The 17,118-nt window shown below is 38.8% G+C and overlaps 1 protein-coding gene across 5 annotated transcripts in view; it reads left to right on the forward strand.

The window, feature by feature from the left end:
* CNOT4 (CCR4-NOT transcription complex subunit 4) overlaps positions 1-17,118 on the forward strand; it is a 78,976-nt gene that overhangs the window by 15,218 nt on the left and 46,640 nt on the right. Inside the window, exon 1 of one of the 5 annotated variants that reach the window (XM_069001056.1) lies at positions 16,224-16,288. The exons of the other annotated variants lie outside the window; for them this stretch is intronic. The gene's annotated coding sequence lies outside the window, so the exon portion shown is untranslated. Of the gene's footprint in view, positions 1-16,223; positions 16,289-17,118 lie in introns of those variants that run through there. 5 annotated transcript variants of the gene reach the window in all.

The raw sequence follows: 17,118 nt of genomic DNA on the forward strand, positions 1-17,118 counted from the left end.
TATGTAATGAATTTTGCCACCTATACCCCAAATTTGTGTTGATATGTGGGAAAAGAGTAAATGTGAGATTTGTAAACACATTTAAATAGGAAGCAGATGTAGTTGAGATGTTCAGCAATGATAATGCTGCCTGTTACAGACACTGTAATGACTGTATAATAGATACTTCAGGGATTTTTTGATTCCTTTTAAACTGATGCAAGATACTTATTTTACTGCTCAGTCATAATACACTGAAGGCTCTGGTTTTTTCCTTTTACCTCGTCTGAAAAGACTGCTATAGTGGATCACTTACAGTGTGTATGTTCCAAGAGTATTGTAAAAGATCTCTTCTACCCCTCCCATCCCCCAAGTGTAGCTATTGGTTTTCTCTGCTGTGCTGTAGTTGATTTTAATCTAATTACTTTCCAAATAATGTTTCTCCTTTTGCTGTTCACTGAGAATAACAAGGTAAATTACTATTAATTCTTATGCACACTCTAAGATAAATTTATCGTCTTTAGTAGTGATGAAAATTTGGGACAGTAGCTTTGGATCAAGTGCTGAATGTAAGTTATAAATAGGACCTTTAATATATCAGTCAGTAATTACTGAATTTTTAAAGTGTCAGAGTTTGTCATGCTGTTCCCCTGTCCAAGAAGAGGGCTGCAGAAGTAGCATCTTAGTAGATGCAGAGATTGTATCTTGTGTTATACCAGTATACTAGTTCATTATGTGTGTTGGTTTAATAAAAGATGCAATCTCAGCCTACAAATGTTGTGGCTTCTTTGGAGTAGGATGAATGTAGGAGTGTTTGCAAGGCACAAGGATATGGCTTCTTCATCTTTGGCAGTTTCAGGACTCTGCAGAGGTGTGCAGTGCTAGGAGGAGACAAGTTTTCTTTCCCTTCATGTTCACTTGCATCCTTTCTTGTGGCTGTCCTTGATCCCTGTTCTGCTTAAGGAAAACTGCTGTGGGCACATGCTGTGTCTTTAGTACCTCTGTGTTCAGGTGTAGCAAAGTGACTTGTGACTTGATGTTGAATACCTTAATTCTGCATAGTGATGTGCTATTTTATATGCTATGAATTTAATCTAGAGGGAATATTCTGTGTGCTCTAGCATTCTTAGTCTTACGCTTAGCCATGTTTTTCAAGGACTTAAAATCTCTGTGATTATTAATGCCCCTTGAAAAGTGTTCAGAACAATTTTTAATCTTTCATAGAAATTATTTTCATATGAAAGTTGAAAAACTGAACTGTGGAGTTTTTATTGGAAGGTGGTTACTGGGAACCTAGTTCTTTACCTTGAGATTCCCTGTGGAAGAGAAATAATGTAAATTCTGTGTGTGGTCAATTTGGAGCTCTTGCCTTACAGAGAAAGCAGTTAACCTGGCAGCTGTTGTAATCTGTTACCCTAAGGAATGGGGCAGTGGGAAGCATGTCCTTGCCACTGACTGACATCAGCATGCTTTCCTCCTCCTGGGAGAGGATGTTGCTTTTCTATTACTCTATAAGTGGATTTCTTTTCTGCACTACCTACTTCACCCAACGAGCATTTCCTTCCACAAGGTCAGGGAATTGAGTTGCTGATGTTCCAGCAGTAGCAGGAATACTTCATCCCTTTCCAAAGCTTTGCTGTTTGTATAAGAGGTGGGAATTAATCTGACTGACATTCTAGTGTAAATTTGGGAACAGTGATGTAGTCGAAACCTGTATACATAACCAGATATGAATAAACAGAATGGAAATAAAATGGCAGGAGAACACCACAAAACCAAACCCTGACTATTCATTGTTAACTATCTACAGCCATAGTAATGCTTTATAGGCAGTCGGAGCTACCAGCATCTTTCCATGTGCAATATGTTATCAACATAAACTCTTGATAACATCTGATTTACCTATCTGTGTGCACAATACTGATCACAAGCCTTTTCTGTTGCAGTAGCTAAGGATAAAACACTAACCTCTTCCAAAGACAAATGTCCCGTCTTAAAGCAGATAAAAATCTGTCATTTTATTAAGTCAGAGGAGCAAAAGATACTATATGTGGTCTTAGTCTGTACAGATTAATTTATCCTCTCTTCATCATTGTATGGATCTGGCCCTTAAGTAGATGGGTATTAAAAGAATCTGGAATGTGTAACCTGTTCCTTGTCAGGAAGCAGATAGCCTGGGTGCCATATCCCTGAATAATATGATATTCCCCTGCTCCCTCTCCCAAGTCCTCAGGAAAAATGTTGAGAAATATCTTTGTATAACTGAGGGAGTAAATCTAATGCTAAGTGGTGACTTTCATTTTGACAGTGGACATTTGCAGTTAGGGACAGCAGAAACCACTCCGCTCTGATGTAGGAACAGGAACATGGGTTTTCAGGTTGCTCTTTAAAACACTTAATTGCTGTTCCACACCTTGCAGATGAAGACTAAACCACGCTGTAAAGTTTCTATTATAGGTTTGGAATCACACACTGGCCCACACAAAAGTAGCAGTGCAATATGACCCATTGTTTTATTTTCTTATTTCTGCACACACATTTCAGATGGAGCATCTGTGTCTTTAAGACTAATTTTGAAAGACTTTCTTATCAAATTAGACTCTGTGCTTAACTGTTTTCCTAACATATATTGCATGTCAAATACAGCCAGTGCTGTCTGTCCTGTAGTCAGTACTCACAGTAAGCATAAATGTAAAAAGCACACATTTGTATTTCATTCTGGTTCATTATTACTTGGCCTCCTGATTCCTAGAAATTCTGAACAGCAAAACAGACTGAGTGGGTTATTTTTCTTGTAGAATGCAACTGCTGGGCTGATTTAGGTTTGTTTGCATATTAATTCTTCAAATACCTTGATTAGCAGGGGTATATGGCTATTTATAACAGCTATATATGCTAGCCATTTTCCCTTTTAAAATTAGATTTGCTAATTGTTTTCCTCCAAACTCAGAATGTCAGTTGGTTTTTAGAGGATCAGTTTTTAGGATATGTGTGGGTAATGCTGTATGTCCAAGACTCGAATATCATGAAGCTTACTAAGTGGAATGTTGTAATGAAAAGAGAGTGATACTGTCAGAAGAGTAGTCAGAAATGTTTGAGCTCTGAAAACCGAAGCACAAGAGTCAATAAGAGCACATCTCAAACATGTGGTCATAGCAAGGGAAGAGAATGTTATTTTGCTGCTCACTGGATTCTGTATTTAGGGATCTTGTATGCCGGTCTGGACACACTGAACAAATCTGTCCTGAGTAGCTGTTGTACTTGGCCCGGGTTGCTGGAGGAATAAGGAGAAATAAGGGTGCAGTCACCTCTTGGTTCTGACTCGCCTCAATTTAGGAATTACCAATCCTAAACGGATGTGTGTGATAGATTGGTAATATAGCTGCCTTTAGTGTGAGGCTTGCTTGGAATCTATTGCTCATTCAAATTGCTGTTTGGTACTGATAACTTTCTGAATAAAACACCAGGTACTTTTTGTTTATTAAGGAAGTCCCTGCAGCTTGTAACTTTATTTCTTGGTGGCCTGATTTGATACATTTTTGTATGGGTTCAGCTTCTCTATAAAAAATGATAGGAAAGCCTTCCTGAGCCTGTAGAGATCGCTTTCATGACCACTGTCTTCAAAGAGAAAGGATTGTTCTGCTGAAAGACTTATGATGGATTGCAATACTGATCAAAAAACAAGGATGTTCTTTCTGTATTTAGTATTCTAGACCTACTACCTTGAGACTTCTCTAGAATCTCTGTCCCTGACGTTTTATCTAGAGAGGACTGTGAAGCTTTTGGCAATGTTCAGCCCTGAGGACTTTTGGTGATTATCACTGTGCTGGCCATGCAGAGTCTGGCACTGTAATAGACCACAATAAACAGTGCTTTTTAGTTGTCCCTGAGAATAATGTGTAGCCAATATAGGCATACTGTCCAAAAAAGTCTTTCTGAGACTTGCATCTCTGGCCCCAAACAAAAAATGTTTGCACTTTTACTGGTGCAAGACAACTTTCTACTTGTGTTTCTCCCCATAGTGGGAAAAGGGCAGTAATAATCAAGCCAAGGATTTTCAGAGAAAGCAGCAGCTTTTTATGGAAGTCATCATGGCATACTGAGTTCTTCTATCCCCACTTGCTTTTTTTTATGCTGCCACAATCTTTTAACCTTATTAGGTTGAATGGTGTGAAGCCTTAATGTGGTAAACTACCTTTTGCAAAGGCAAGGATCTCAGCTTCTGTGGAAAGCTACAAAGCAAACTCATTCAGCTTATTTTGTAGAAAGGTAAGAAATATTTTACAAGTGCATTCAGATTTTACTGAGATCTAAACAGTCAGCCTCCTAAGTCTATTTTCATTGGTCTCTAATATAATTAAGGAATGAGTTGTAAATTTTCCAGGAATGGAACATACTTGCCAATATATTCTGAAAGCTGTGTCATAGGTTAGCAAGCATAGTCCCGGAAGGGATATCCTTGCTAAGGGGTGCTTACAGCTTCCTCTGGGACCTGATAGAACCTATCAGCTGGCCAGTTTGGATATGGACAATTCTTTAAGCCACTTAAAGTTGTGACCGCCTCTGTGATACACACTTAAGAATAGACAAACTCCCCCCCAAGCTCTCTCTCGTTTCCGGCGCTGGGACAGGTGGCTGCAGGCCCCGTGCAGGGGCCAGCAGGCCCGGCCAGGCCCTGCTTGGGCCAGGCCGGGCCGGGCCACGGCCATCCTGGAGCCATGGGCCTGTTCCAGCCATGGAACCCCCCCCCCCCCACTGCCTTGCCGTGGGCAACCGGAGCGGCTCGGAACCCCCCCCCCCCACACTGCGGCCGAGATTCAGCAAAGCGGCACCTCTGTCCGGCAGAGGTCAGTGACCAACAGCGATAAGCCACATTCCAGCTGCAAGGCCGAGGTGAGATTAACCCTTTTATTGCTGTGAAGAGCTGAAAACCTGAGGGAAGAGAGAGAGGAGATGCTTAAAGCTGAAAGTCTGTTGTGAAGCTATGATATATCAGAGTATCCCGTTGTAATTTCATGAAGATATGGGGAGTGGAGTGTTCAACTCATAAGCAGAAGCACCTGCGCTGAGATAGGCAGATGCTGACGCAGCTGTAATTTCATGAGAAGTTTGGACAGAGAGAGATGAACCAGATGAACCAGATGAGGACTTTTTGCTCCAAAGAGGAAAGGAGAAAAACCTCAATTCCTAGAGATGCTTCCAGAGATAGTTTTAAAGATGAAGATGACCCTTTGCTCCCAGGGAAGGAGAAGGGCCTCTGTTTTTCTTTGTTTCTGAACAGCTCAACCTTAAAATTGTACCCCAGAAAACTTTCAAGAGTGGACCCTCGAAAGCAGTTGCGGGAAAAGCTGCAAGTCGGGGGAAGGGACTCACATCGCAAGCAGAGAGACTCCTCTTCCTAAATGGACTGAACAATATTTGGAAGTGGGTGGCTGTCTCGGTGTGATAATGTTTTCATAGCATGAGCAAAAAGAGACTTCTCTTTCTAAATGGACTGAACCAGGTTATTATGGAAGTGGTAAACAGACTGAACATCTTAAGGGTTGTCTTTACATTGTCAGTGGGAGACGGGAGGAAGGTGGGGGGAGGAGGAGAGTTCTAAAGGTGGTATAATTTTTTTCTTTTCTTCTTTTAGGTCTGTTAATAAACTTCTTTATATTCATTCAAGTTGGTGCCTGCTTTGCATTTCTCCTAATTCTTATCTCACAGAAGATAAACAGTAATGAGTATTTTAGACCAAACCACTACACTAAATTGGTGTTTCTGCCCGGTTACAAACCCAACCCGCGACAGCTGACACTTGAATATAACGAATGTGACAATTAACAATGGTATGAGTTTTCTGTTGTAGTTTCAAACTTTGATTATTTCAGTAGCAACCTAATCCATAGATAATACTATGTTCTTAGAAGTTCTTCTTTGCTCTTGAAATCTTGTGTAGTAGTATTTCAGGGAAAATCCATGGTGTTTTCTTGTGAGGTGGTGTTACTACAGTAATCTCAGCTTTGTTAGCACCAGCCCTTTGAATTCTGTTTCTGCAAGACAGGTTTTGTACACATAATGTATGATGTCTCCTTTATGTCTAGTGCAATGGTTGAGTATAGAAATGAGTGATTCTTCTGTAAAACAAACTGTGCTCAAACTGGGAAACTGGGCTTGTATAGCCTCTTTTTTTTGTGTCCCTGCACATTTTACACATGGCAGTACCTGTAGCTCTTTGCAATTCCAAGCTCTGTGTATTTTGATGCTGCTCTTTTCCAGAATTTACTTCTGTTGCTCTTTAGGTTAAAACTGCCCTCTTTGCTGTTGAAAGCCACGTGCTAATGAGAAGTGGCAGTACCAGTGTTAAAAACAGAAGAGAGTCCTTCTAATTAGGCAGTGTGAGGAGGCCATGTAATTTACTGACTGTAGATGTGTTGCTTAGTTTTCTTCAAATGTTTAAGATTTCAATTGTGGCTGGCTGTACAGATTATGTATGAAGTTGTAGTATATTAGGAGATACTTGGATCTGGTTATTTAAGATATTGCTGTGCCAAGAAAAAAGTTTTATTTATAATAACAAGCAAACCAACAAAGAATAGTATGGTCACAAGCAGCTTGTTCCAAGTGATACTAGCAGTAGGTGAGTTAGTCTCTGCTGTGAATGCTAAAGTTTTGGAGCTGGGTTATAACTCATTTTTTTACATAATGGTGTTCAAGTACAGAAACATGTCTGTACTCCCACTTTGAGTAGATTAAACCAATCTTGATGTAACTGATGTCTTCCTCAATTTTTTATCAGTTCCTAGTCTAGAAAAGCATGCTTATGGACAGTATCTCAGTGTTATGGGTAAATGTTTCTCCATCGTAATACCCAGCATTGCTGGACACAGAAATGCTTTTTGCTGTAGATTTGCTTATAAGGTCTTTTAAAGTCTTGTAAATGAAAGCACTGTGATACAACAGTGAGTCCTGAGAACGTCCGGTAGTACCTGTAGCGTGAAAATAAAAGCAGTGCAGCTGCAATTCTGTGCATGTAGTGTGAGGGTTACCTGGCTGATTCAGCAGTTTGTAACATTAAATTAGCTTCTCATAGGTTTTGTTGGTCAGAATAGGGGAATACTTCTCAGCAGTTCGACATAATTTCCTCATGTACTTCTACAAAGAGCTGTGAAATTTCATGGTGTATCTGCTGCCTGTTACCAGACTAACTTCTGATAACCATCTTCAGGACTTCTAATGAATTTGTGGTGTTAGAGCTTTTCTCGATTTAAGTTAAACATGAAAATCTTTATATTTTCCCTGTCTTTTCTGTGTGAAGTACAGGCTCAACAGGTAAGAACTGGGTTCCTCCCCAGCTGCCTGATCAACATGTATCACTGGCAAGATGCTGTGAAAGTAAACCTGTAAATAAGTTATAAACTTGTAGAGACAAATCCAGTCAAACTCTTAAGCAACGTGGCTTTAAAAATAAATATGAACTAGAATTTATAGCTCTTTTGCTTAAAAAGTTTGTGAAGAGGTGTATTTTTTACCTCATTGAAGTTTGTTTCAAAATAGATCAAGCATTAATTATGTTTGATTTTATAAATTTTCACTCCTTATTTGTAGCAAGTAGAACTTGGATTGAAAAAGTATTGGATAAAGAATCAGTGTGCAGGTATGGAGGGAGACACTTCTGCCGACTTTTCAGGCCTTGTGTACTAACACATTGGAGCTTTTGCAAGTATAAATGGAGGCAAGAAATCAGAGTTCTAGGGTATGGGTTAATATGTTCATTAATATATTCAAAGATCTGTATAATACTTAGTGATTGGGAATATCAATTCACATGTCAGCATTCTGTAACTGATTGCTGACTGTCATTCTCTTTCCTAAACTGTGTATTTTTCTTGAAAATTCAAAATGCAACTTCATTAACTTTGGCTTGATGCTCCTAAAGAGAAAATTCTGGCATTGTTCTTCCTGTGCTGAATCAGGAACACAGTCAGGGGATGTTTGATTTTTTTTTTTTTCCCCCCTTTCTTTTCTAAGTGAGATATAGACTACAACATATTCAAAAAAACGTGAGTTACATGAAGAGAAATTACTGCTGAGTTACCTGATTTAAAAAACCCCAAACTCTTCCTCTTGGTTTGACCATATCTAATCAGAGTCACTAAAAGGAAAAATATTTGATTCAGACTTGGAAGTACTTTAAATGGTGTAGTGCAAAAAGGCTGATAGTCTGTCAGAAGCTGTTATTGCTCCAGCAGTTTTCCTTGAGTTCTGTCCTATGTAGAGGAATGGCAGCAGCTGACTATTGCTCCTACACTGTATCTGTAGGTCCAGAAATATAGTGTTTAATAGTTTTCAAATAAATAATTTTACCATCTCTGCTTCATTCTTGATCTTTTCAAGAATGGTTTGTATGGGCATTACTGGTGGGGCTTTGATCATATCATCATTTCTTACTCCCTTGTGGTCTTCTTCAGTTAAAGGCAAGAGGTCTAGTTAGCAGCCATGTGCTGATGCTGCTGCTCATAGGGCTGATCTAGGTGTGGAAACTTTGTCTTGAGTGAGAAAAGTGTGGTTCTTGTTAGCTTTCCAGAGGAGCAGTTGCAGCTTTGGAGGAGAAGGATCTCTGGAGTTTTCTCCATTGTTTTTTGACTCCAGTTAAAGAATGTAGGTTTTATTATATACATATTAAGCTGCTTTTCCCTTAATTTTTTTTTTTTTGAAGTCTTTTTAGAAATTTTCAGGAGTGAGACATGCTTCTGGCTGATACTGTTTCTGTACTATTCAAACTACTCTGATTATCACAGTTGGTACTTTAAAAGACTTGTGAAGGCTTCATTGCTTCATGGCATCCAGTAGGACACTGAGTTGTGAGGAATAAAGCTACAGTCTGGAGAATCAGATGATGATTTAGATTCTTTGTTAAAGCATCCACATAATTTCAGAGTGAAATGATTTTTTCTTTTTCCTAAGTTAATGTTAGGCATAAAGTATAAACTGCTAGGGGAGGCACTGACATAGGTGCTTCACAGTTTGTGACCAGGGAAGTGATGCAGTAATAGTTTGTGTTTTACTAGTATAAGACAGCATTTTCAATCTAGTACTCTATGTGACTGTTGACTTGTCAATCAGTGTGTCATACAGCATACTTTATGCCAGTCTTCTAATTTCTGGCATCAGCTGCCAATGAATTTCAAGATGGAATTGTGGGCACTGAGAAGTGCATGGACTTTAACAAAGAGTTTTTATTCTTCTGAGCTCAATGCTTTGCATTATTACTTGATTAGCAGAAGCACTCAAGCTGGAATCACTACTCATCCAGAACCTATAGATGAGCTGTATAAGGCTTCCTTTCTCTGTCTTAAACTTGTTTTGGTGCTTTTCTCCCCTTCCAACCCAACTAAGTGTTTTCGCTTTCATGGATTATGGAAAAGCATGAGAGACTTAATACTGTTGTTGCTAAGAAATCAGTAATTAGACTGATACTATGTTCATGTTTGCTGTTTAAAATGACTTGAAAGTCGCATAATAACTCTGTTGCTCTGTAAAGGTCAAGTTATTTGAAAATATTGGACAACTGCATGAGTTAAAGCCTAATAAAAATATTTTAATTGAGAAGGCAGAGAGGAAACAAACATGAAGTACTCTGTTTTCTGTTCTTTGAAGGTTGTTTTAAACAAATTTTTAACACATACATAAAGAACTTTGAGAATTACTTAAAATTTCTTCTGTCTCAGATTTTCTGGTGTCTTAGTTTGCTTTCCTGATTTCAAGGATGCTGTGGAAGGGAACTGAGGAGTAGTAACTAACCGTGGCTGGATCTCCCATACCCTAGATCTGAAGTGTATTCTGCTGTGTTATTAAGCTTCAGAGTGAATAATTCTTAGTTTTATTAATGTCCTGGTAACAAGGAAAAAAGGTTACTTCATACATTGATTTGTATTCTTTCTAGTCAAGAAAAGCATCTCAAACAGTCTGTGAAATTAAGAACAATGTCCAAGGGGGCTCTTGACTAGAGGCAAGGCATGTGGGGTGGTCAATCCTCCCCCTTATGCATAAACAGAAAATTTACTACTTGCTGTGTGTCTTGTGTGAGAGTTTTTTGATAATACTAATAAGTGGCTGCTACACTTTTCCTGTTTTTTATCACTTAATATTGCTGTGACAACTCATCAGTTCATAAGGAGATTTAAAGAGCTTGGAAGGTTCCTGATACACAGCTGGTTGAGAAAAGGAGCCATAACCTGTGATCATGCTGACTTTGCTTTTATATCTAGTTTTCTGCAAACCATTTTGGTAATTCTTACTGGCTAAAGGAATATATGTGTGTCTTTATAATGCATGGTGCTACAAATAAGAATGCACATCTCTTTGGTGTGATCAGCTTCTATCCCCCTTTTCTGTGCTTCTTCCCTCCTGCCCCAGCAGCTCTGACTTTCCAAGTATTATTCCCAAGATAATTTCACAAGTGTGTGTGTGTTAGCTACTGGATACTGTTCCCCCAAGAGCAAAAGTGCTGCATGTTAACAATTAAAGATCCTAAAATTTTTGTAAAAAATCCAAAGAGAAAAATTTCATTTATAGTGTGCCTTTGCTCTGATGACAGGTTAGTTTCTTTAGTTATGCTTTGTGTAGTACTGTTTCTGTACCTGCTTCTTCAGGAGCAAATAAGAGATAGTTCTTTTGCTATAGAAGAAGGCATTTATCTAATAGATACTTAAATCTCTGGAGATGCTTGTAGGAGTTTTAACTCAATATTCTTTTTCCTTCACTTGGATAACATAAATATCAGGAATTAATAAGAAAACTGCTTACAGGTTTTTTTGCACTGGATAATTCAACTGTTGTAATTTTAGGGAGTACAGCTGTATAGGCAGGCTAGGACTTCTAAAGATGCTGCAGTGGTCTTGTTCATGCTGCATTGTGAAAATGCAAATCAGGAGGTCTTTATAATGTAAAAGCTGAACTGTCCTTGAATGCAAGTTAAAAAATCATATGCTTCATTCTGAGCATACTGCATTGATGGTGTTCTGTGCCAGATTGTTCTTCAGTGATGGTGTGACTTTCAGATCAGACCAGTTGGAATATTAAGTCTGTGTGAACTAATGCAGCTGGAGCAACAGGTCAAAAGTAAGTCCTTCTGGAAAATTATCCAGAAGGTGATGGCTGCAGGCAGGGTTATGCAAATGAGTTATATTCAAGTACAGTCTTACAGCCTCAAGTGGGCTGATTTTTCCTGTGTGTGTAAGAATTTCTGGGTCATTGCTCTTTAAATGCTGTGGAGCTTTTCAAACCTGAGCTGTTCTTTCTAACTGGATCTGAGAATATTTGCCATTATTATTAAGTATGCAATCTAATACAAGCTAGAACAAGAAACTTTCATTATAGAATGGCATGTTCTCACCTCTTCTGTGAAGAAAGAAATGGACTGATAAAAACTCTGGTCCCTGGAAGCCTGGAGCAAGTGCTGTTTTTTGCCATCTTTTGGGTGAAGGCATCCTACAGAAATGTGAATAGCCTGAATGGCGCCAGGAGATCAAATGAAAATGGGAGATGGTGAGAGTACTACCTAGGAGACAGGCAGAGAGCTGAGCTGTCATGGGAGATGGAAGAATATCCTGAATGGCAGTGCAAAGGAGGGAAGGGGTATTGTTGATGTGGTGACTTGGGGCAGTGTGCTGAATTTTTTGCATTGTGAATTTTGGAGTTTAAGTTCTAAATTGATCTATAGATCATGTGTATGAGTATGTAGCACCTTAATAGGGACTAGATAGAACACAGCATTGTGGAAAAATTGAACTATGGCATGTTGATGTGTAGATACCCCAACTGCAAAGAGAGTATTCCATGTTAGAGTGCTGTGTGAGTGTCATAAGGACACTCTGTTCCCCAAACAGCCTGTTTAATAGCCACCTGTGGTTGCTCTGTGATTGGCAAGTTGGTCTATCTAGATCATGTTTCTGACAGTGACTAGTAGCAGATGCTCTGAAGAAAAAGTACAACAAATGGAGTAGTACCCTTTTTTCCAGTAATGAAAGATTTAGGGAATTCAGAATAGTTCAGGTGGAACATATTTCAGATTTAATGGGAGGAGACAGATTTTTAGAAATTTTTTTTTTAGTTTTACATGTTATGGTCTCTGCAACATCCTTTGACAACAATTTGTGATATATGATTTGCTGTATACAAATGTGTACAGGTATAGCTATTTTGTTTCATTTGTTGCTTGAGCATCTGCTTTGTCTGGAGGAAATAACCATGCTAGAACATGTGTACCAATATTACATGGTGTCTGTGTGTGTGACAGGCTTTTAAAATATGTAAACTAATAATTGTATAGCCCATTTCTAACTCATTATCTATCTAAATGCTTTAGACATGTCATGTCTATATATAGTGATGCTGTAAGTACAAAAAAGAATTGGGAGCATGCAGAAAGTAAAAAAAAAAAGGAATCCTAGAACTGAATGTGAATGAATGTGAGAAGTTAATTTTTACAATTAGAGAGCAATGTTAGGCTTTTAATTTCACTGAGTGAGATGACCTACACTGGGATAGTGTTGTCTTGTATAATTATGTCCAGAGTTTTAGGAACTCATGGATGAATTTGTCAGAATCTTATTTGGCCTTTTTTCTTTCTGAATAAAACATAATGTCTTGATTCTGTTGATGACTTGTAAGAAAGTAAGTTATCCGAGTAAATAATGTCTTACTTGGCATTCATATGTCACTGACAGTGTGTAGCCCTTTATGCATCAGTGTTCTAGGTGCTGTAACAATAAGCCAATAATGACCAATTCTTGGTTCAGTTTAAATGAGAGAAAAATATCTTTTTGAGGTCCATATCATCTTTTTCTTTGCCACATAACTGTCTTGAAATAGTTTGTGTTCACATTGGGTTATAAAGAATGATTAGTTCCCTTTTCATTTAGCAGGTGACATCTGACTATTTTTGTTATTAGCCACTGCCTTGAGGGCATTAGGTAGAAACTTCTCTAGTCATTTCTTTGGTTGAGTTTTGCCCTGTTGCTGAATATGCTGTTTGAGCAGTTGCTACCTCTAGGTGCTTGTTTCTGTGTTTTCACAATACTGGAGCAAGCTTCAGTATGGCTGTGTGATGAAGTAGATGGAGGATTGATTTAGTTAAATATGAACCATGCAAAGATAGTTATGTTTTGGTCTTTTGGTTCAAGTGATAGTACAACTGCTTATGCTGGCACAATTCAAAGTCGGAGACCATGAGTGTGAACTCCCTCGGCACCTATAGGGAGATACAAAGCAGAGGAGTTTCTAGAGGCTTCAGTTTTGACCTCTGAGCTAAATAACTTGGGGATAATCCTAGCCAATGTAACAGTGTTTTTAGAAATATGAGATGACTGCCTGATTCCTGGTCATACTTTCCAAATATTTGGGTCTTTGTCAATGTCTTAACTTTTCTTAGATGTTGTTTGTTCTGTGATCAAAATGTAGCTGCAGATCACAATAATAAACATTGTAATAATAAACATTATCCCAGAAAGAAGACATGGGAGGAAATGGACTTTGTAGTTACTGGGCATGATTTTACAATCAGTAGTATATTTTGCTTTAAATGTTCAGCACAGTCAGGAAATAAAAGTAGGAAGTGAACTTTCCATTGGTCTCAAATGAAAATTAACTTGGATGAATTCAGGAGCCTGCTTGCTTGCTACTGAAGTGTCTTTGTTCCCAGTCAGTAACAGAGCCATAAAGCTCAGAAAAGCATAGCCCCTTTTCCTCACTCCTGCTGTCTCATATGTCAGCGTTGCTAACCGGGTGATTGTAAAATATCACTGTATTTTGATGTGAGTGAAGGGCTGGTGCGAGAAAGGGACCACTCTTCTTCTGTAGAGCTCAAAAAAATGACAGCCAAGTACCTACCAAATCAGAGATGGAAAATTCTGTAGAAGTTTCACAGATTTCTTCTGAATTGTGTGGATGACTTCATAAAAACATCTAGTCTTGTGTCTGTTACGTGGATTTGGGATGTGCATATGTGAACTTTCTGCCATGTGGGTTATCAGCTAACTCACTGAATCTCCCTCAGTGCTGCATGCTTAAATCAGTAAAAATGGGCTTTTCTTTGTTGCACGCCTATGAAATGTTTTAATGTAAAGCTTCCAGTGGTCACTGCAATGCAATGAAATGATAGCCTTTCTTACTTTCAGAGTCTGAAGAAGGTGGTTTTTGTTTTCCTTTCAGCAATCGCTAGTGGGAGCAGGTAGTCCAAATGTGCCTTAGCCACTGTGCCCCCATGCTGGCCAGAAGGAGAGTGCTGTGCTGGCAGAGCTGATTCCAGGAAGGGATAACCCATTACAGCTGCTGTCTGTAGTCTGCTTGTCTTTTTCCCTTCAGCTTGTATGTGGGATCAACACAGAGGTGAAGTGTAGAAAGGGAAGTGATCCTTCAGCACAGTGGGAGCAGGAGTCTTGGCGAGGGAAGGGGCTGCCTTCCCAGTAGCATTATGCAGGCAAGCATCTACATTCATTGAGGTTTTGAGACTTCTCATGGCTGATGAATTTCAAGAGATACAAGGCCATGAAAAAAGCATGGGTTTCTGTTTGTGTGAGTTTAATGAGCCCTTACTAAAGGTTCAGTGCATAGACTCCGACCTGTTTCACTTCAAGTGTCAGGCATGTTTGAACTTTAAGTGAAACATTAGCTAATGCATGTCTGTATTTTTTCCTTCAAGAGGCCCTAAGTCTCCAAATACTTTCTGGGATGTGAGTCCTTATGAAGTATTTTCGTGACTAGATTTTGAGAACTTTTGTCTGTGACACTTGTATTTTCTTAAAGCAAGTAGCAAAGCTGGATTCAGTCCATTGTGTGAGAAGAAGAATGTATCTGTATTCCCTGGAGCTAGCTGCCCTTCTGGAGGAGAACTTAAGCTTTAAGGGATGTGTTTACTAAAATGAACTGCTGGCAAATGGAGATGTTCTCATGTCTGCTGTAGAGAGGTGAGGAGTGTGTGTCAAGTCTCAAACTGCTGAGAAACTTGAGGAAAAAGAATGCATAACAAGCTATTTTTCATCCCTGCCTTCCCTCCCTTTTTTAATGACCCTTTTTTAAACTAAATAGGGAAGATAAACTGCTGGAAGTTAAAATTTCTCCCCTCAAGTGAAAAAGGGAAAGGCAACAAACACCTGCATCCTAAATGGACTGAAATCACTAGGTATATTAGAAGTTAAATTGTTTTTAGGTGAGCACCCTCAAACAGTAGGATCACTTTTTCCCCAGCTGCAAAATCTGGAGGATTTCATTGGGAGTAACAATTGTTTGGTGAAGCTGATTAGACACAGCTGTCATCTGCTAAGTAAGCACTTTACAAAGTTAATTAAAAGTTCTCCTTTTTTTCCATTCTGTATGTGTTTGGAAAAGAACTTATTAGTTGGTTTGGTAGAAGGGATAAAGCACACAACTTCATGTTTCTGTAGCTAGGGTATTACCTTTTACAAAATCACTACACTTAAAACATGCTGCTGGACATTGTCCTCTTCTGCTCCATCCCTGTGTGAATGTTTTGGCGTAGTGTCCTGTAAACAGGAACTGTGGAACTGTTGGAGCCATGTTTGACTGCAGTTGTTGAAGTTTTGGAAATGTATGTACAAATTCTAGCTGCTTGTGAAGCATGTGTACACCTGCACAGCCTTCCTCCTTTTCTTCTCCTGAGACACTATTAATTTAATCTCTGTATTTGATCCCAAAGACCAAATACTCTGGATTAAGTACAACATGTAATACTGCCTTTTGTTTTTTGCTATCACTGTATTACTTTTCCCTCACTGTTAATCTGGAATTGTTTGGAATAGCCTTAGAACTGACTAGTTGCTCTGTGTTTCTTGGTAGTGCATGAACTATATGCAGAATGCATTATTGATGCCTTACTATGCATGTATTCCAATTTTGAAAAAAACAAGCACTGTTCTGATGCAGATTTCAGACACAAATCCTGGTATATAAACCCTTCTGAAATGGAGACACACTTCAGTGGAGAATCTCTGAATGGGATGCTTGAATGGTCTGTGGCCAAGTAAATAAATATTTCCTCAGTTTCAAGAAACATGGCACACAGCTGCTCCTTTACTCCTTGTTGTAAAATAACGGGCCATTTGCTGACTGAAGGAAGCTATTGACATTATTGCTAGCAGCTGCTGAACTCTTAGTGTTAACTTAAACAGCTCATAAATGTTAATTATGTTGCAGTTTTGTTAGAGCTCATCTGCATATCCCAGAGGCACTAGCTAATATGTCATGCTTTTTTTCCACATGAACTGATGACATTTCTTAGTGGAGATTCCAAATAGAAACTTCCTAAGTAAGTTCAGTAATTTTACTGTAATGGTGAAAGTTTCTTCAGAACTGCTCATTTAAAACACAATTTCACTAATACTTTGTATGGCTTTACTTAGATGTGTTTCAGTAGGCTCAGAGCTGCTGAGCAGGTGGTGGAATGAGTATGCAGTAGAAGGGAGTATGCTGGGTGCTTACTGACCTGTTGTTTGGAGATCTGTGACAGTCAAAGCCAAACTGAAGAAAATCTGCTGAGTTTATCCCATGCTTTGGTTTAAAGTCACTTTCATATTGTTATAGTTTTGCTGCTATACAAGTGTGAAAAGTTTACAGGCAATGTTTACAGGCTACTGTAAAAATGTGTATTATCTGCAGAATAACCACTTAAATGGTGTTCTGGGGCCTTTTAACAGTCCCTCCCACTCTTCAGCCAGTGGTGATGTATTCTTAAAAACAAAATAAAGCTCCTGAACAAACTAATCCTTCCTTCAGGTCGGATTCTGCTAGTGTTCTTTGTAGAAAATGCTGGCTAAATTCCAGAACCTGGTCATGAGACTGTCAAAATGATTGTGAAAATGCATGAATGAAAGCACAGATAATGAAATGAAAGCTGCTGTATTATCACTGAGGTTTAACTTTTTGATTTTAGTCATTGTGACTGTCAGAGGAGTGTTGCTGCTATTGCATGCTATATAGAGAAATTATGCTTACAGCATCTAAAAACTGTTCTCTCATCCTTACTTTTTTGTGGTCATCCAGTGGAACTTTCTCTCAAGGGCAGTGGTGTTTGTTTACCAGAACTGCACTTGTGCTTAGAGGATATACTCCCTACCAAACTAGTTGGAATTGCAGGTA

This window comes from Aphelocoma coerulescens, chromosome 1A (assembly GCF_041296385.1).
Source record: "Aphelocoma coerulescens isolate FSJ_1873_10779 chromosome 1A, UR_Acoe_1.0, whole genome shotgun sequence".
Taxonomy (NCBI): domain Eukaryota; kingdom Metazoa; phylum Chordata; class Aves; order Passeriformes; family Corvidae; genus Aphelocoma; species Aphelocoma coerulescens.